General features: G+C 38.6%; 1 pseudogene; it reads left to right on the top strand.

Annotated features, from left to right (window-relative positions):
• The first annotated feature begins 12,882 nt into the window (after positions 1–12,882).
• Positions 12,883–17,084, top strand: LOC105840180 (annotated as a pseudogene).
• Positions 17,085–17,793: the final 709 nt, after the last annotated feature.

The raw sequence follows: 17,793 nt of genomic DNA, 5'->3' as shown, positions 1-17,793 counted from the left end.
ATGGAATTATAATATACACTGGTTTTCTGCAATTAGAGCAATACTTGCCGCTAATTGCAGAAACTGTATTTGTTACGTGTTGACGAACGGCAAACATTTTGTCTGCGTCCATATACGCCACTCCAATCATACATTCAGCACAAGCCGTGTATGTGCCTGTACCGTATGTCTGCTCGGTTTTATAAAAACAATAAATAGCACAATGTTTCGTTTGTGCGTTTAACGCTCCTAGTTGTGCAATTGAAACATCTTTTTCACGCGTTTCCAGGAACTCCTCACTACAGTCATTTAAATACTGACTGTCTTCGGACAGCACGCTCTCGTTATCCTCTTGTTCCTCCTCAAGGTGGAGATCCGGCACATTTTCATCAAAATCATCGATGATGTCCATTGCATTTTCTTCATCCAAATGCATGAAATTATCGGCGGCTCTTTGATGATTCATGTGTTTGTCCATATTTACATCCATATTTATATTTATATTTTCATCATTATTTACATCTATATTTACGTTATTTACACAATGTACATTATGTACATCTTCAATTTCAATAATTTCGACTTCATTATCATCGTCCGCGATGTCGATAATTTCGATGTAATCATCATCAGCGATGTTGATAACTTCGATTTCCATATCAGTCATTTTTTCGGAAAAACTATATCTTTTACTAATCGCACTTGAAAACGTCTAAGGGATGCTCTAAGAGTCTCACCTATATATACTTATGCTATTTGTAAGTCACATGATCTTTGAAAAGAATTTCAAAAAAGAGAAAGCTAAGATTTATCATGTTACTATAGGTTCAATTGTATCAAAGAAATTTTTCAGGTATAATATTAAACGCAGACTACAGTATCCGCATGTTATTTTATTTTATTTTATTTTTATTTATTTAAATATTTTATGTTTATAAAATTTAGCAGCCTGATATCGGCGCTCGCTGGCAGCCAAGATAAGGGCGCTGCTTATACGATTAGTGTAGTGGGGAGTGAGGCCCGATTGCGCGCATAAACGGTCGGACACAGTTCCATAGTAGGGAAGAGAGAAAGAGAGAGCAAACTAACTAGGGTGGAATATACGTAATATAATTTTTATTATTTAATTATTTATAATTTAAATTAGAATACATATGCATATGTAATCTAACTCAAATTATAAATAATCAAATAAAAATTACATTATATATATGAAATAATAATAAAGTCTCTTTACCTGAGCGGCGGTGGTGGTGAGCACAAAGGACTTTCGAAAACATGTTGAGACAAGTTTCTCATTTGTTAGAAAGAAACAATAAACAAAGAAAATTCGAAATTTATGACAGGATAATTTGTTATAAAAACAAAAGAAAAAAGAAAGTTTAAAATTTATGATAGGGTAATTTGTTAAAAAGAAACAATAAACAAAAAAAAAGAAAGTTTAAAATTTATGACAGGGTAATTTGTTAAAAGGAAATAATAAACAAAAGGAATTTTGGAATTTATGACAGGATAATTTGTTACAGAAACAATAAACAAAAGAAAAAAGAAAGTTTAAAATTTATGACAAGGTAATTTGTTAAAAAGAAACAATAAACAAAAGAAAATTTATGACATGGTCAATTGTTATAAAGAACAATAAGAACAAAAGAAATTTGAAATTTATTTGACAGGTAATTACCTTCCCCCCTCCCCCTCCCCCTCCCCCCATTCTATTGTTTGAGTTAGAACCGGCCTAGTACAACTACTTATATTTCTTTGGTTTTAATAAATTTTATTAAATCTAAAGAAATATGTATAAAATTTATTAAAATCAAAGAAATATATTCTTTGGAACAAAACTGTTTATTAAATCAAAAGAAATCTTTTTTTCTGTGTACATATAAAAATGTATAACAATATGTTATATAGTAAAATTAGTTATGTTTTAAATTTAAATCAATCTATAACATCTAAATTTTTGGTAATTATTTTTTCTCACCGATTCCTCACCGATTTTGATGATCTTCAAATATGTTGCCAAGCTCATCATTCTGACAACTTTTCCCTATACATGTTACCGCCGCTTGGCCTTCGTTTTTGAGTTATACATAAAAAATTATTAATAAAAATATTTAATTAATGCGATACTTACAGGTAGCTCAGATAACCTTGACCATAACACATCATCAAGGTCACCCTCCTGAGTGACCTTGAAAAGATTTTAGCCGTTGCTCGTGATTTATTTAAAAGTTCACAACAAAAAAAGTTACACCAAAAAGTTACACCATTCCTGCCGGTGCGATAATATGTGCATGTATTTGTGAGGATCTTGTTTTGTGTGAATAGTTGAAAAATGATGTGGTACAGCAGAAAACGCTCCGCCCCTCCGCCTGCACCCCCTCCCCGTAATTTTTTTTAACCTAACCCACACATTTTTAAGTCGATATTTGATTAATGCAAAAATATTGGAAACGAACAGCGTGGAAAGTCGCAAACCTATGTGGTATTATACAAGCGTGGATGTCGTTTACTTTACATAAGACACTGATATCATGTATCATATTTATAAAACGTAAAGTAAACGACATCCACACTTGTACAGTACCACATAGGTTTGCGACCTTTCACGCTGTTCGTTTCTAATATTCTTGCATTAACCAAATATCGACTTTAAAATGTGTGGGTTAGGTTAGAAAAAATTATGGGGAGGGGGTGCAGGGGGAGGGGCGGAGCCCCTCCCCCGCTCACGCGTTCTCTGCTGACATGAAGTACGTAATATATAATTTCTATTATATGCGTATAATGCTGAAGTTGTCGCTGGATACCATTCATGCCAGTAGTTGTATACATGAGCGAAGCTTAGTGTTGTTCTATGTAACAAATTACATATTTTAACGTGGTTTTATATTATAAAGTAATATGAAATTATATGAATTTTTGGATATTTGTTATAGTTATGATAAATTAATTGATTTTTTTATTGAACGAAAAGTGATTCATGGTTCTATTAATTGTATAAAATGTGAAAAGGAAATGAAATTTGATCGGCAGAACTTAATATTTTCGTGTCATGTTACCTCTTATATTAAAAATCGGAATAAGAAACGTGTTAAAATGCAGTGTAATTTAAAAATAAGTGCATATAAAAATTCTTGGTTCGAACAATCACGCCTTCCTATTCAAAACGTTTGCCGCTTTATTGGTTATCACTTAATGCTTCGATCACCGCGACAAGCTTTCTTAGAAAATGAATTGAATATTTCATCGAAAACAGCTGTTGATTGGGCAAGCTTTTGTCGAGAGTGTTATGTGTTTTGTGGATAGAGAAGAATTCGGTTCAAATTGGAGGAGATAATATAAATGTAGAAATTGATGAAGCAAAAATCGGAAAACGCAAGTATAATAAAGGACGACTTATTACTGAACAATGGATTTTTGGTGGAATTGAACGTGTATCCAAACGTTTATTTATTAAGCCAGTTTCGGATAGATCATCTAAAACGTTGCTGCAAGTAATTCATTAGTGGATTAAACCAGGTTCTACAATTATATCGGATCAATGAAAATCTTATAATTGCTTAAATGAAGAAGGATTTAAACACTTAACTGTGAACCATAAAATAAATTTTATTGATCCAGATAGTGGGGCACATACTCAAAATATTGAACGTTGTTGGCGTAAAACTAGAGCCAATGTTCCGCGATATGGAACTCGAGAAATACATTATGTTGGTTATACAGCCGAATTTTTGTTTCGACGACAATATGACTTTAATACAAGAATAGTTGCATTTTTTGACATAATGGCCGAAATTTTTCCAATTTCTATTAATAATAATGAAGATTAATGTTATCAGTGACTATATTTACAAACGGCATAGCATCGTGAAATTATAAAGACATAAAGACTGAGGTAGAAGTCGCTACAATCGTTTGTTTTTACATTGTTCTGTGCTACGAAGATAGGAAATCGGTGCTGTATCTAAAGCACCAATATTATGTATCAGACTTATAAAACTTTTTTTGTTGTAAACTTTTAAATAAATCACGAGCGACGGTTAAAATATTTTCAAAGTCACTCAGGAGGGTGACCTTGACGACATGTTATGGTCAAGGTTATCGGAGCTACCTGTAAGTATCGTATTTATTTAATTTTTTTACTAATAATTTTTTGTGTATAACTCAAAAACGAAGGCCGAGCGGCGGTAACATGTATAGGGAAAAGTTGTTCAGAATGATGACCTTGACAACATATTTAAAGGTCATCAAAATCGGTGAGGAATCGCTAATGTAAATAATTACCAAATTTTTCAAAATAAAATTGTATACGTCAGTCAATAACAATAATATAATATTCTCAGACTAGAGTTTACTGAAAAGGTATTTTAACAGTCATACATGCATTTCTTAATGCCTGTAATGCATGTGGTATTTTATAGTTATTACATTATTATGAAATACATATGCTATGTAGACTTCTTAATGTTATATGTTACATGTTACACGTAGATTATTTAATTAATATGTAATTTTACTTACAAACAGAAAAACAAAAGCAGATGGAGCGGCTGAAAAGAATAATTTCGAAATCAACCCGATATCAGACAACATCTTCGGATGAAGATTCAATTCAGAAAAGATGTACTGCTACGAGCGTTGATAAAGATATAAGATGACATCAGAAGTTTACTGGAGGACGGCAATCAAGATTACGATCCATTAATAAATATACACAACAATATCCAGACTAAACACACATGCACACATTCAGCTGCAGAACATTGAATCATACACAGACAACCCAACATATTGTTATGAGCGCGGTGTTCTCGCGCTCATTGTGAACGGCAGCTGTAGTCAGTTGTCACGAAAATCAATATATCGATCACCTCGGTCAGCTGTGACAGACAAAATTGGTTGCCATGTGAATGTAATCAGTTGTTGTGTTGTTGTTCTTGGCGCGTCTCTGCGTTCGGACGTGTTTCAAGCTCGTTCTTGTAAACGTTTAGTTAATAAACCTTTTTTGAAAGAAATAGAGTTTTCTCTTTTCCGAGCGCGAGCGCGTGTGTGCTAGAGCAGTGAGAGAATGCAACAATATACACAAATACCTGCTGGCCCTTGTGCCATGCAGGTGATACATGAGCAAGCTTCATCCAGTCATACACACAATTACACATAACATAGACAAATAATACAGAACAAAAAAACACGCAATTGAGAAACAACCCAACAGAAGCAACCCCCCCCTCGGTTTGCTTCTGTTGGGTTGTTTCTCAATTGCGTGTTTTTTTGTTATGTATTATGTATCGTACGCCTTGGCGCGCGCGCCCGCTTGTAATCAACGGCGTGGTCCTCGTGATCAGGCGGGTCGAGAGAAGAAACACTTCCTTGCTCTGAATTTGATTTATTGTCTGTATCTTCGTGCCCAAAGGTCCGTTACAATATTATTCACACTGGGTTGAGCAACCTTCGCGATTCGCACGTTGTGGCTGTGCGAATTTTCGGTGCGGCCGATGCTTACCGATGGCGAGACCGTTCTGGCTAGCACGCCGGTATTCCCACGAAGGAACACGAGGCGGGCCGATTTCTTCCGAAGCACGCGATCGCGACTCGACGATGACGCCGCGTCGATATGGTAGTCGATACCTCGCTAGGGAAATTAAATATCTCGAATGATACTTAACATAACGCCGCCCCCCTTGAAAGGACATGCTTTCAATCTTAACATAAGAGTTTCGCAACAAACAAGGAAAAGTAAATATGATTACCTTCTAGTACATCGTCGAAGCTTGTTGAACCAAAATTCTTCGGTATCCTAATGTGTGTGACATATAAACTTAATTCATGAACTACAAATTACTTAAATCTGTGAAGCGGTAAATAATCTAGAACAAATGATGTGTTGTGAGTAAATAGTGTGACTTAACCTAAGGTGGAATATAACGTAATGGAACGTGTGATGAAACGCGCAAAGCCTACGCTTCTATGGGCAGCAATGCCAGTTTAGATAGTAGTCTTACAAGTGTTCCCTTGTGAATTTTTACTGTCGCGACTCGTGCGATTCCATCAGCGCCCGGATGGATTTCCTGGATTTTACCCATCAACCATTGCAAGGGTGGGAGGCCCGGTTGCTTAATCACTACGAGTCGCCCTGGCTTCAGTGAAGCTCCCTTGTTCGTTTTCCATTTGGAACGCTCTTGCAAAGAATGTAAATATTCGGAGCTCCATCTGCGCCAAAAATGCTGTTGTATCTGTATTATTCGCTGCCAACGTGTTAGTCTGTTTTCGTTTATATCCTGTAAATCGCGGCAAGGAAGGCTATTAAGCGCCGCGCCGACCAGAAAATGACCAGGGCTGAGATATGCCAGGTCGTTTGGATCATTGCTAACTTGTGTAAGTGGTCGTTTATTATCACAGGTTTATCGCGTTGTTTGTTTACGTTATCTAGCAAACCCGGGAGATTAGATGCCCATTTACTAAGCTCAAACGATCCTGCGCGCAGTATCTTTATAACTTCATCGCGAGCTAGTTTTATTTCTTCAATACTGTCCGCCCCGGTCAAAATGTCGTCCACATAAAAGTCGTCTTGAACGCATCTTGAGCCTGTCGGATAACGCGTCGCGTACTGATCTGCCAAATGCTGAAGGCACCTTGTGGCAAGATACGATGCGGGGGCTATACCGTAGGTCACGGTTGTTAATTCGTAAACCTTTACATCCGAGTCGGTGTCGTTTCTCCATAGGATTCTTTGTAAACTTCTTTGCGACGGGTCTACCGCGATCTGCCTATACATTTTAATAATGTCGGCCACGAAAACGTAAGCAAATGCGCGGAAGCGCATCAGAATGGATATGAGATCTTGTTGAATCGCCGGCCCCACCCATAACACGTCGTTTAACGAAAGGCCCGAACTACTTGCGCATGACGCGTCAAACACGACGCGGATGTTCGAACCCTTATGAACGCAATGGTGAGGTAGATAAAATGATACTGAGTCTTCGTCCGGTGGTACGTTCGTTTCTCGCATATGTCCTAATTTCTGGTACTCGTTCATGAACTGTGTGTATCGCTCCTTCAGTTCCGGATCCCGCTTGAATCGTTTTTCGAGATTGTAAAAACGCCTCAACGCGGTCTCCTTGGAGTCGCCTAACTTGTCGATCAACTGCTCCTTGACCGGCAATTTTACCACGAATCTACCTTGGGCGGTCCTAAAAACGTTTTCTACAAAGTGCCGTTCGCAATAAGTTTTTTCCGTCGCGTGAGTAACCGGTGTATTTAACATATCTTCCTGTTGCTAGAATCGTTCTAACTCCTTGTGTAATTGCGAATTAGAAATTCTCGCGTGAAGCGCTCGGATACGTTGTCCTGACTCCAGGGGACTGTTCGCGCAGCCGGCTAGGATCCACCCCAGACGCGTTTTTTGGAGCGTGGGATGTTCCGGCGAGGATTTAATCTGACCCACGTACAACAGATCCCAGAATGTTCCGGCGCCCACCAAGACGTCGATCTCCGCTGATTTATAAAATTGAGGATCGGCAAGCCTCAAATGATGCGGCAAGCGATAACTATCGCGCTTAAGTCCGAAGGCCGGCAACTCGTCCGTTATTTGATCGGTGATGATGCAGTCTATAGTGGCCGAATACGAATTTAAACGCGACCGCAACTGTAGAGTGGCGACACGAGAAGATTTGGTGACCGTTCCGTTTATCCCTGAAACGGAAACGTCTAACGAGCGTGAGTTTAATCCGAGAAGCTCTATGAATTTTTTCGAGACAAAGTTCGCCTGCGAGCCGCAATCTAACAAGACGCGCGCTTCTCTAATTTCACCACCGGCATCGTTGACATAAGCAATAGCCGTTGACAGCATAACCTGCTCGCCGCCGGACGCGCGTGCATGTGTTACTACTGCAGGCGACGATGCTGCCGTCCTTGTTTCCTTCCTTTCGTCGGAGCTGGGGGTACCGGACTCCGTGCTAGTTGCTACGTGCAAGAGTGTGTTATGCTTAGCCTTTCACGTCCTGCACGCGCCCGACGTGCATTGACTGGCACCATGCGAGGTGGAGCGTAAGCAGTTGAGACAAAGCTTTCGTTGACGGATTTCGGCGTTTCTGCGCGAGACCGGTAGTGCTAAAAAGTTCTTACAGCGATAAATCGAATGGTCGCCATTGCAATAGCTGCATTGATATTTAACAGAAGCGTGGTAGGCAGTCTGGTGCCTTGATTTCGGACGAGTATGGGTGCTTGAATCGTCAGTCGGCTCCAGCACCTCGCACTTGTGAACGATGAAATCTAATAACTGTTTAAAGGTTGGAATACTTGAACCCGTCAGAGTCGTACGCCACTCCCGTCGCGTGATCGGGTCCAGTTTGGAACTGACAATGTATGTCAATATGTCGTCCCAATACGCCGTCGGACGTTTCAAGGCCTGAAGGGCGTGGATGTGCTTCGTTGCACTATTCGCGATCTGGCGTAGCTCGCCCGCGTTTTCCTTAGTCATCGACGCGAGCTCGACTATTGATCTGACATAATTCGACACGATGACTCTTTTGTTGTCGTAACGATCCTTCAGGAGACGCCATGCAACTTCGTAATTTAATTCCGAAATTTCTAATGAACTGATTACGTCGCCAGCTTCACCGGAGAGGCAACCACGCAAGTATTGCAATTTTTGTACGTTATTTAGAGATGCGTTCGAATGTATACTAGAGTTGAATTTATCGAAAAACGGGAACCACTCATCGTATTTGCCGGTAAATTTGGGGAGGTTCAATTTTGGCAAGCGAACGTTAGCCGTATCCGCCGTTCCGAAAGTACCCGTCGTTAGCGGTGATGACATTCTTGTCTCCTGAGAGGGGGAGACCGGGGGGTCGAGTAATTCCGTTATCTTAGCAGCTAACACGTAGTATGCTTCTTCGAAACTCGCGCGATCGCCGGCCTCGCTCTCGTCCAAACCTTCTATTTGCGATTGTATCATGGCATAATCTAGCCAATGCTGTTCTAACTTCGCCTTGCGTTCCTTAAGCTGCGCCTTCACCGTCGGCGTGAGACTTGTTACCGAATCTACGTACGAGTTAGTGCGTGTACACAATGCCTTGATCGTCGTGCGTTGCCTCTTTAAGGCGTTTATATTTTGCTCGTTGGACATGACGCGATGATTTTACGACCTGTCAATATAAAGTTTCTGGCCGGCGACAACGCCCGATAACGATCCTTACCTGAATGTAATTCACGCGAATTATCCTAAACGCGGTATGGGTCGCTGCTGGCAATGCTGTATCACGTGACGGCGGCGTAGCGGAAGATGGCGTCTGGATGCTTCTCGAAGCTTCTTGTCGCTCGCTGGTCCGTGTCACGTGGCGGCGATGTAGCGGCAAATGGCGTCTGGACGCCTCTCGAACCTTCTCGTCGCCTCGACTAGGATAGCGGTATGCTCGTTTTCTTGGTGGACAATAGCGCGGCCTTTGTGACTTGATAAGGCCCTTGCGTCCCTTGGCTCGTAACTGCCGCGTGAGACTTGCCCCTTGGTAAGCTCTGAGATCCCTCGTAGGTTAGGATCTTGTCTCGCCGTGTATTTCGGCTGCCCGGACGCTTCGCTGGCTGACACGAAGATATCCGAATGGCCTTGAGAATACCATCCGGCTCGAAGGACCAAAACAATGTATCGTACGCCTTGGCGCGCGCGCCCGCTTGTAATCAACGGCGTGGTCCTCGTGATCAGGCGGGTCGACAGAAGAAACACTTCCTTGCTCTGAATTTGATTTATTGTCTGTATCTTCGTGCCCAAAGGTCCGTTACAATATTATTCACACTGGGTTGAGCAACCCTCGCGATTCGCACGTTGTGGCTGTGCGAATTTTCGGTGCGGCCGATGCTTACCGATGGCGAGACCGTTCTGGCTAGCACGCCGGTATTCCCGAGAGACTCCGCGCTTACGAAACTAGAGCTCTGTGCGCTCGGCTACAAGCGGCTCTGACGATAGGTCAAAATTTTCTGTACTTAAAGATATCGGAAATCTTCAAAATCGATTTCCTCGAGTATTTTTGAGAAGCGCATCGTACTGCTTTACGAAATTGAAGTCCGGGTACTGATCTTCAAATCCTATAAATATGAAAAAAATCGATGACCCATGACCCGTAAGGTCCCCTTGTAAGTTGATTAGTCATGTCAGTAAAGTTGATTAGTCATGTAATAAAAGCGAGTTCGGAAAGAAATGTTAAATTTTTCAAAAAAGAGATATATTCCGCAAATTTTTGATTATTTATTTCTTGCAAGAAAAGAAGGATCTCTTTTCTTATTGCAAAAAATGTTTCCAAACATTTTACAGCACTAAGCCAACGTACTGGACAATGGAGTGGGAATTCGTTATGAACAGCATTATGTTCTTCGAGAAATAATTGAAATTTTCTATGAGTTAAAAATGTATGTCCACCTTTAATAATATTAATTATTTTTATTACCGTTTCCATTGTTACTGTTTTCATTGTTGTTGTTTCCATTGTTATAATTTTTTTATAGTTTTACTAACTGTCACTTAAAGTTTCTTATTGTATTATACATTGTATAATTGTAGTATTAATATTTCGCTGCTTTAATTGATCCGCGAATCTTATTTTTGTACCTATCATCTACTTTTTGCGCCGTCAGTCGTAATCGAAAAACATTTACGAATATCTACGTCAAATTTTTTAAGTGAGTAATTTTTTTAAGTGAGTCTTCAACTGCCAAAAGAACATCGAGATCCGTTGTCTGTAGAAAATTGTGACTGAGAAAAAACAAAACAGTATCACCGTCGTCCACCTAGCACTTGCTCTCGTCAAGTTTTCTAACAATCTTTTCGATGACTTGTTCATTGTCGGTTGGTTAGATTTGTTGTCTCTCTACAATACATTTGTCGCATTAATGATATTTGGTGTATCAGTAATATCAGTTTTTTGCATCAGTGAAATATATTTTACTTTTGTGATCAAAGTGGGCATATTGGTGAATCGAGGCGGCGATCATAGGAAAGATTTAATAGTTTCTTCTGTTAATGAAACAGTGAGAATGGCTGAGGAAAGGTATGCTCAACAATTTGATAAATTATGGGAAGTTAATTATTTCTTCGCTTATATTGTCAACGAAACAATTTGTCTGCTTTGCGGTTTTAAACCTTCTACAGTAAAAAATTTGTAATAGACAGGCATTTCAAATTTCGTCATTCGGTCGAATATTCCAAATATTCCAATTCAGAAAAATTAAATATTATCGCAGGATTAAAATTAGTGTATCGACAAAATGCAATATCTTCTTCCAAATCTTCTGAAAAATCCATACTAGCCTCTTATGCTATTTATTTACTTTTAGCGCAAAATTTCTTATAGCACAAAACTTCTAAGCCATTTATTGAAGGTAATTTTGTAAAAAATTGTATTGTTAAAGCAGTAAAAGCTTTCGGAAATTCGTTAACACTTGACGAAGCAACAAGTATTCCTCTTAGTGCAAGAACTGTATCTTCAAGAATTACAGACATTAGTAATTCTTTAGAAAAAAAATTACAAAATGTTTTAAAATCATGTACATATTTTTCATTGTGTTATGATGAAAGCACCGATATTCGACTGAGTCAACTGAGTATTTTTACTCGAATCATACAAAATGATTTTTCATGTGCCGAGGAGCTTTTAGATTTTGTATGTTTACGTGACACAACAACGGGTCTCGATATTTTTTTGGCAGTCGAAGAAACACTTAAAAAAATTTTCGACTGACGGCGCAAAAAGTATGACAGGTACAAAAGTGAGGTTTGCCGGTCAATTAAAGCAGCGAAATATTAATATTCCTATTATACACTGCATAATACATCAAGAAGCACTAAATGGTAAAGTAGTAAAACTGTCAACAACTATGGAAACGGTAACAAAAATAATTAATATTATTAAAGGTAGACATAAATTTTTAACTCATAAAAAATTTCAATTATTTCTTGAAGAACGTAATGCTGTTCATACCGATGTCCCACTCCATTGTCCAGTACGTTGGCTTAGTGCTGCAAAATGTTTGGAAACATTTTTTGCAATAAGAAAAGAGATCCTCCTTTTCTTGTAAGAAATAAATAATCAAAAATTTGAGGAATATATCTCTTTTTTGAAAAATTTAACATTTCTTTCCGAACTCGCTTTTATTACTGACATGACTAATCAACTTAGACTTCTAAATTTAAAGCTGCAAAGACCGAATCAAAATATTTCCCAATTAGTTAGTCATGTCGATTCTTTTCGTAGAAAATTACAGCTATTTAAATTTCATTTAAATAATAACATTTTTCCTTATTTTCCTTCTTATCAGATTCTTCTTGAAGAATATGACAGTAACTGTAATTTTAAAGAATATATGCATTTCATAGATAGCCTTATAGCAGAATTTTATTCGCGTTTTATATGTTTTGAAAAACTTAGAAACGAATTAATTCTTTTTGAAAATCCCCTTAGAGCGCCAATCGAAGAACAGCATCTTGACAGCAAGATGAATTATGCGATCTACAAAATGACATATTATTAAAAACAATCAACAAAACCGGTTTAGATTTTTTTTAAATTCTATCAAAATCGTCTTATTCCAAGCTTTATGATTTTGATCTTCGAATATATTCCATGTTTGGGTCCACGCATTTATGCGAGACTTCATCTTCCAAAATGAAAATCATAAAAAATGAGAAACATTCCCGTTTAAGCAACAATTCTTTACCGTGTATTATGCGGCTCGCTACGAGCAATATAAAGTTTCGGATATTTCTTCTCTTGCTTGTAAAAGATCTCGAAAGTCTTAAATTTTTTAATTATTTATTTAATTCCTATTTATTCATTCAAAAGGTCATTTTTGTCATCAGTAGATTAGGCCTACTGGGAATACCACTTAAAAAAAACGCGTCGACAATAGTACCTCATGGGTGACGAGGAAAACTATTGGAAAGATACATTCACGAGATACATGCTCCTGAGCCTCGCACGGTTCGTAGGCCGCCAGCGCGGCACGCGGGGCAAGAGAAATAGTGGGAGGCGGAGCCTGCTGAAATCGGCCGAGAAGTACATTTCTTGCCGATCTCTGTTATACAAGAATGTGACCTTTTTTACTGCAATAAGTTTTATAATAGACCAAAATTGTGTGATTGTTTTTATCATTTTTATCTGTTCTAAAACTTATTAAAATAAAAAGTAATGTAATATATTTTGTTATTCATAATATTATATTATTTCCACCCTCTCTACGTACATATTTTTTATACGATATAACATTATGTTATATCATATATGTAGATTATAAATAGAGAGAAGAGAGAGAGAAGAGGAATTAAGAAGGGAATTGCAACGATATTCTTAAAAATTAATCACATGCACGCACGCAAGCACACGCACACGCACACACACACACATCTAAATGTTATATATTTGCAGGAGAGAACAAGAACTCGAATAAAGGCTGAGCTCAAGTAAGTATTAGATATATCGTATATTATTGTAATATCTTTACTTAATACTAATTATTTTTATATTTTATTTGCAGAAGAATGAATAGTATCTTAGAAAAAGTGTTGAAATGTGTACAAAATAGCCAGACCTACACACAGAAACCAAACAGCCTTCCAATTCCACTCTTTGGCACAGATGGATGCTTTTGAGGATTTAAATAAAAACGATTATTCCAACGTTGTAAGTAGAAAGAAGTTCTATGTGTGTCTGAAATTTAAAAGGTGTCAAGTTATTTTTTTTTATAAAAGTCCGTTTTTTATGAACATTGACTCAGTACTTTTTGATTGTCAAGCCGGTATTCATAATGGATTTTAATCTTTAAGACCGTCTTAAGTACCGTCTTAAGTTGTCATTAGTCAATCACAGAGCCGTATTAGCGTTTTGAGACATTACTTAAAACGGTCTTAAAATAAGAACGTGAATATCGGCCTCAGACTCATTGCAGTTATACTTCATTCCGCATTAATATTGTGACGTCCGGTGGGGTTAGGATCGGATAAACTCAATTTTGGATACTCTCCCTGCCGAGCGGTTACAGGGAGGAGGCGAAGAGAATCGAATTGCAAAAGCACGCTTGTGTGAATTTCTCTTTTTATTTTATTTTAATTATTATTTAACACCCAGCATGGTTATTTTAGCCGAAATACAGGTCCCGGGAGGAAGTGTCTCTATAGCCACGATCACAGGCTTTGCGTATTGGCGATCCTGCAAATTACTTGACGGCGGTTGGTCGGTTCCATTTTTGATCAGACTCGATGCCGTCGGGTTGAAGAATTCCCGGGGAGAGGGTAACGGGGAAGGCGGTGGAGCCGCGAGAGCGCGGGAAACTGGCTGGTTGAAGATGCGAGGGTCAAACTCTCCGTGCGCTGTCAATTCCTCCAACACCCTTTTTATTTGGACCCGTCGCCCTTCACGTCAAACCCTTCCCATTCTGTGATGGAGAATGCCATTTCGTTAGTTCTCGTGGTTTATAGTTAATGAATGCAATTGTGTGAAGTAGGAAATTGTCAGTTAATCGAATGACGGCGCAGTCGGCTGGTGCTTCACGCGGCGGCTGTTAATTTATTCGGAGGACGCTGGAAAGCGTAACTCAGAAGGAGCAGGAGACGTATACCTGCCACCATACACGTGAATGGAGGCGCCTGGTTGTAGCGGCACCGAAGTGTCCGCTCCGGTGCTGTCAAGAATGGCGGAACGCTCAGTAGCGCGCCGGACCTCGCGCCTACTCTAAAGTCGCAAGGACTTCGTAGGGACGATTGACGGTGAAGGATGAACGCTAGTTAGCGCGCATCTTCCCGCACCGTTGGCTGTCCGTCTTCTATAGGACGGGTAGCGACAGAGTGAGAGAGAAATAGAGGACGCTATTCTCCCGAGTACTCCGAGGGAACGCTGGGCAGCGCTCGCTCAGGGACAACGGGATATTGTTGCGCTCCTTGCGGAAACGCGGCGCAGCGCTCTCCTTCACCTCCCACATTGTTCGCGAAGGAGAGAGAATGAAACACCACCGATCAGCCCAGCGCTCTGAGATTCGCGAAAAAAAGAAAAGAATGACTCGATTTTAAATATTAATTCTCTTTAATAAAAAAAGAAACAAAAGAAATAAATGAGAACTCGCACCTTACAATATTCGTAGGCGCTTGTGTTCGCACGCAAGAAGATCGCAGCGGTCCCGATTCTAACGACAAATTATGATTAATGATTAATGAAGGAGGAAGTTGCCATCTTGAACTTGTAAAGAAATATTCTGAGTTGAATCACTACGGATATTCTAAATTCGTTATTCAAGAAATATTCCAAGTCCTAATCTTGAGAGTTATTCTAAGTCCAATTCTCGAGAATTATTCTAAATTTGAATCGCGGAAAATATTTTAGTCCGAATCTAAAAAATTATTCTAAGTTCGAAATGGAATTATTGGAAATAATCTAGTTCAAAAGCAGTACAAGAACTGGTCTTACAGCTACTTAGCGCGAGACTAGGAGGCAAAATCCCGATTTTCACCCGAAAATCGTAGTTTATATATTCGCAAGTGAGAGCGTTTGGGGGTGAAGAGCTAGGAAGACGAGGTAATAAATCATTTATCGTCTGTCATTTAATTCGCTAGTTAATTAACTATTTCTTCTGATTTTACAATTATTAAATAAAGTTTCACCCCCGTATTCATATTTTCTACTTGCGCGGCGCGCAATTATCGCCTGCGCCTTTTAATCGCGCGCATTCCTTACTTGAGTTTTTCATCGTGGTTTTGCGGATAGCAGATGTCGGCGCCACGGAGGTGCTCCTACCACCGCGTGCTCCTACTCGTGTTCAAAAATTATTAACGCTATTTATTAATTGAATGAGGGTGCTCGGCTCTTGCTACTTCGCGCCAAGTGATCCCGCGCGAATGCAGATGCACCGGCGCGCACAAGAGCGTCGACTTATCCCTTCTCTAAAGAGCTATTAATGAATCCTGTTAATTAGCTAGTTTACGTAATTATCGTTGGTAGCCCAAAGGCGAGGCGCCTCAGAAGGGAGCCGTCAAGGGGGAGGATTACCTCCTCAATAGAGTTTTTGTGATAACTATCGCGATTCATTAACAATTTGCGTTAATAATTGACGCATGCGCGCCGCCAGAGTGGACCGCACGTTCGCAACGCGTGATAGACCAGGCTCCGGTAGCAAGAGCGCGCGAGTCTGCCAGCGTCCGGTTGCCATAGCAACGCGTCTTTGTTGCGCGGATCCTCGCATGATCGTGATAGCCGGCGCGGAATATTCGGCCGGATATAACAATATATACAATGCCATATTTGTTTCGCATTATTTTAATGACAGATTTTCTGAACAGGAAACGAAAAATACAATCTGTTATTGTAAAACAATGCATAAAGAAGAACGTGAGACATCCTGTAAATTATAATATAACATATTTTTCTGCATTAATGGTCCTTTTTTGTTTAGGTGAAACATTGGTAGTTTCAATTTGAAGGGAGCCGTAAACATATGTTTTAAAGAAGGTTTTGCAGATGTTTTGGCGTCCTCTTTTATTTGGTGAGGAGGACGCAGGGATGAACAACGGCGTAAACGGCCATTGTATAATGCTCGATTTATTACAGCAATTTATGGTAAAATGTTTTTAATTTTCAATTATACTTTATTCTTGGTAACGTCATTATTATATTAACAATTTTTTCTTTTATTTCTTTTTCAGAAGCAGTATGTAGGAACCGGTATTTTGAGAAACCAACTCGCTCAGAATTCCAAGCCTGTATGAAAGAGGCTCTCCGTACAGCGAAGGAAAGGCACCGAAGCCGAATTCGTGGCCTACGCCTGCGAGAAGCTAGAAAAAGAGATCAATAAAAATTTTTGGAACGACGAAAGAGAGGATAATCGTGATGACAATGAGGAGTCCATCGATTAAAACGTTAGTGGTATTATCTTTATACAGGGTGTCTGGTATTTTTTTATGGGATTTTTATGAGCAGGTAGAGCGCATGAAACTGGAAATGACAAGCAAATACAATGTTTGTTTCAACTTTATATTCTTAATTAAAAATTAAATAACTAGGATATTTATATTTTTAATAAAATTAATTCTTGTGATAGATTTATAATACACGGAAAAAACTTTATGGTAAAAATTACTATGGTAAATAGTAAATGCGGGCCAAGAAGGAATTATGAAAATTTTTATTATGTTTTTCATCAAATTACGACAATATTTACACTACTTATATAATATAATTCTCTGAAATTTCTTCTTACAGTTCGTAGTTACTATCATAAATAATAAAATCATACATAATTTTACTATAAAATTTTCTCCGTGTAAATTTACGAATATATGAATTTATTAAATGTTTCAAAACCTATAAATAATATTTATTTAATTTAAGAAAATTTTAGTATGTAATGTGTGTGTGTGTGTGTGTGTGTGTGTGTGTGTGTGTGTGTGTGTGTGTGTGTGTGTGTGTGTGTGTGTGTGTGTGTGTGTGTGTGTGTGTGTGTGTGTGTGTGTGTGGAGGGGGGGATACATACATACACGAGCTAAAGAATAATCACTTTGTGACAGGAAAATGATTATTCCTTAATTCAAGAATTGGTTTGTAATTTGTGTGTAATTTGTGTGTGTGTGTGTGTGTGTGTGTGTGTGTATGTGTGTGTGTACATACGCGAAAATGTTAAACATTATTTGTTTATTTGTAAAGTGTGGTGTTTATTATCAACAGAATACTCTTTTCAGTCATTAAAGATAAAGTAATTATTAAAAAAAATAAAATTAAAAGTGAATAATTGATTTTTTTTTTAACTAGAATCATATTTTTTTACGTGTACGTGTATAGTAATCAG

Source organism: Monomorium pharaonis, chromosome 5, assembly GCF_013373865.1.
Source record: "Monomorium pharaonis isolate MP-MQ-018 chromosome 5, ASM1337386v2, whole genome shotgun sequence".
Taxonomy (NCBI): Eukaryota; Metazoa; Arthropoda; class Insecta; order Hymenoptera; family Formicidae; genus Monomorium; species Monomorium pharaonis.
Note: the sequence above shows the minus strand (reverse complement) of the source record. Positions and strands in the feature narration are given on the sequence as shown.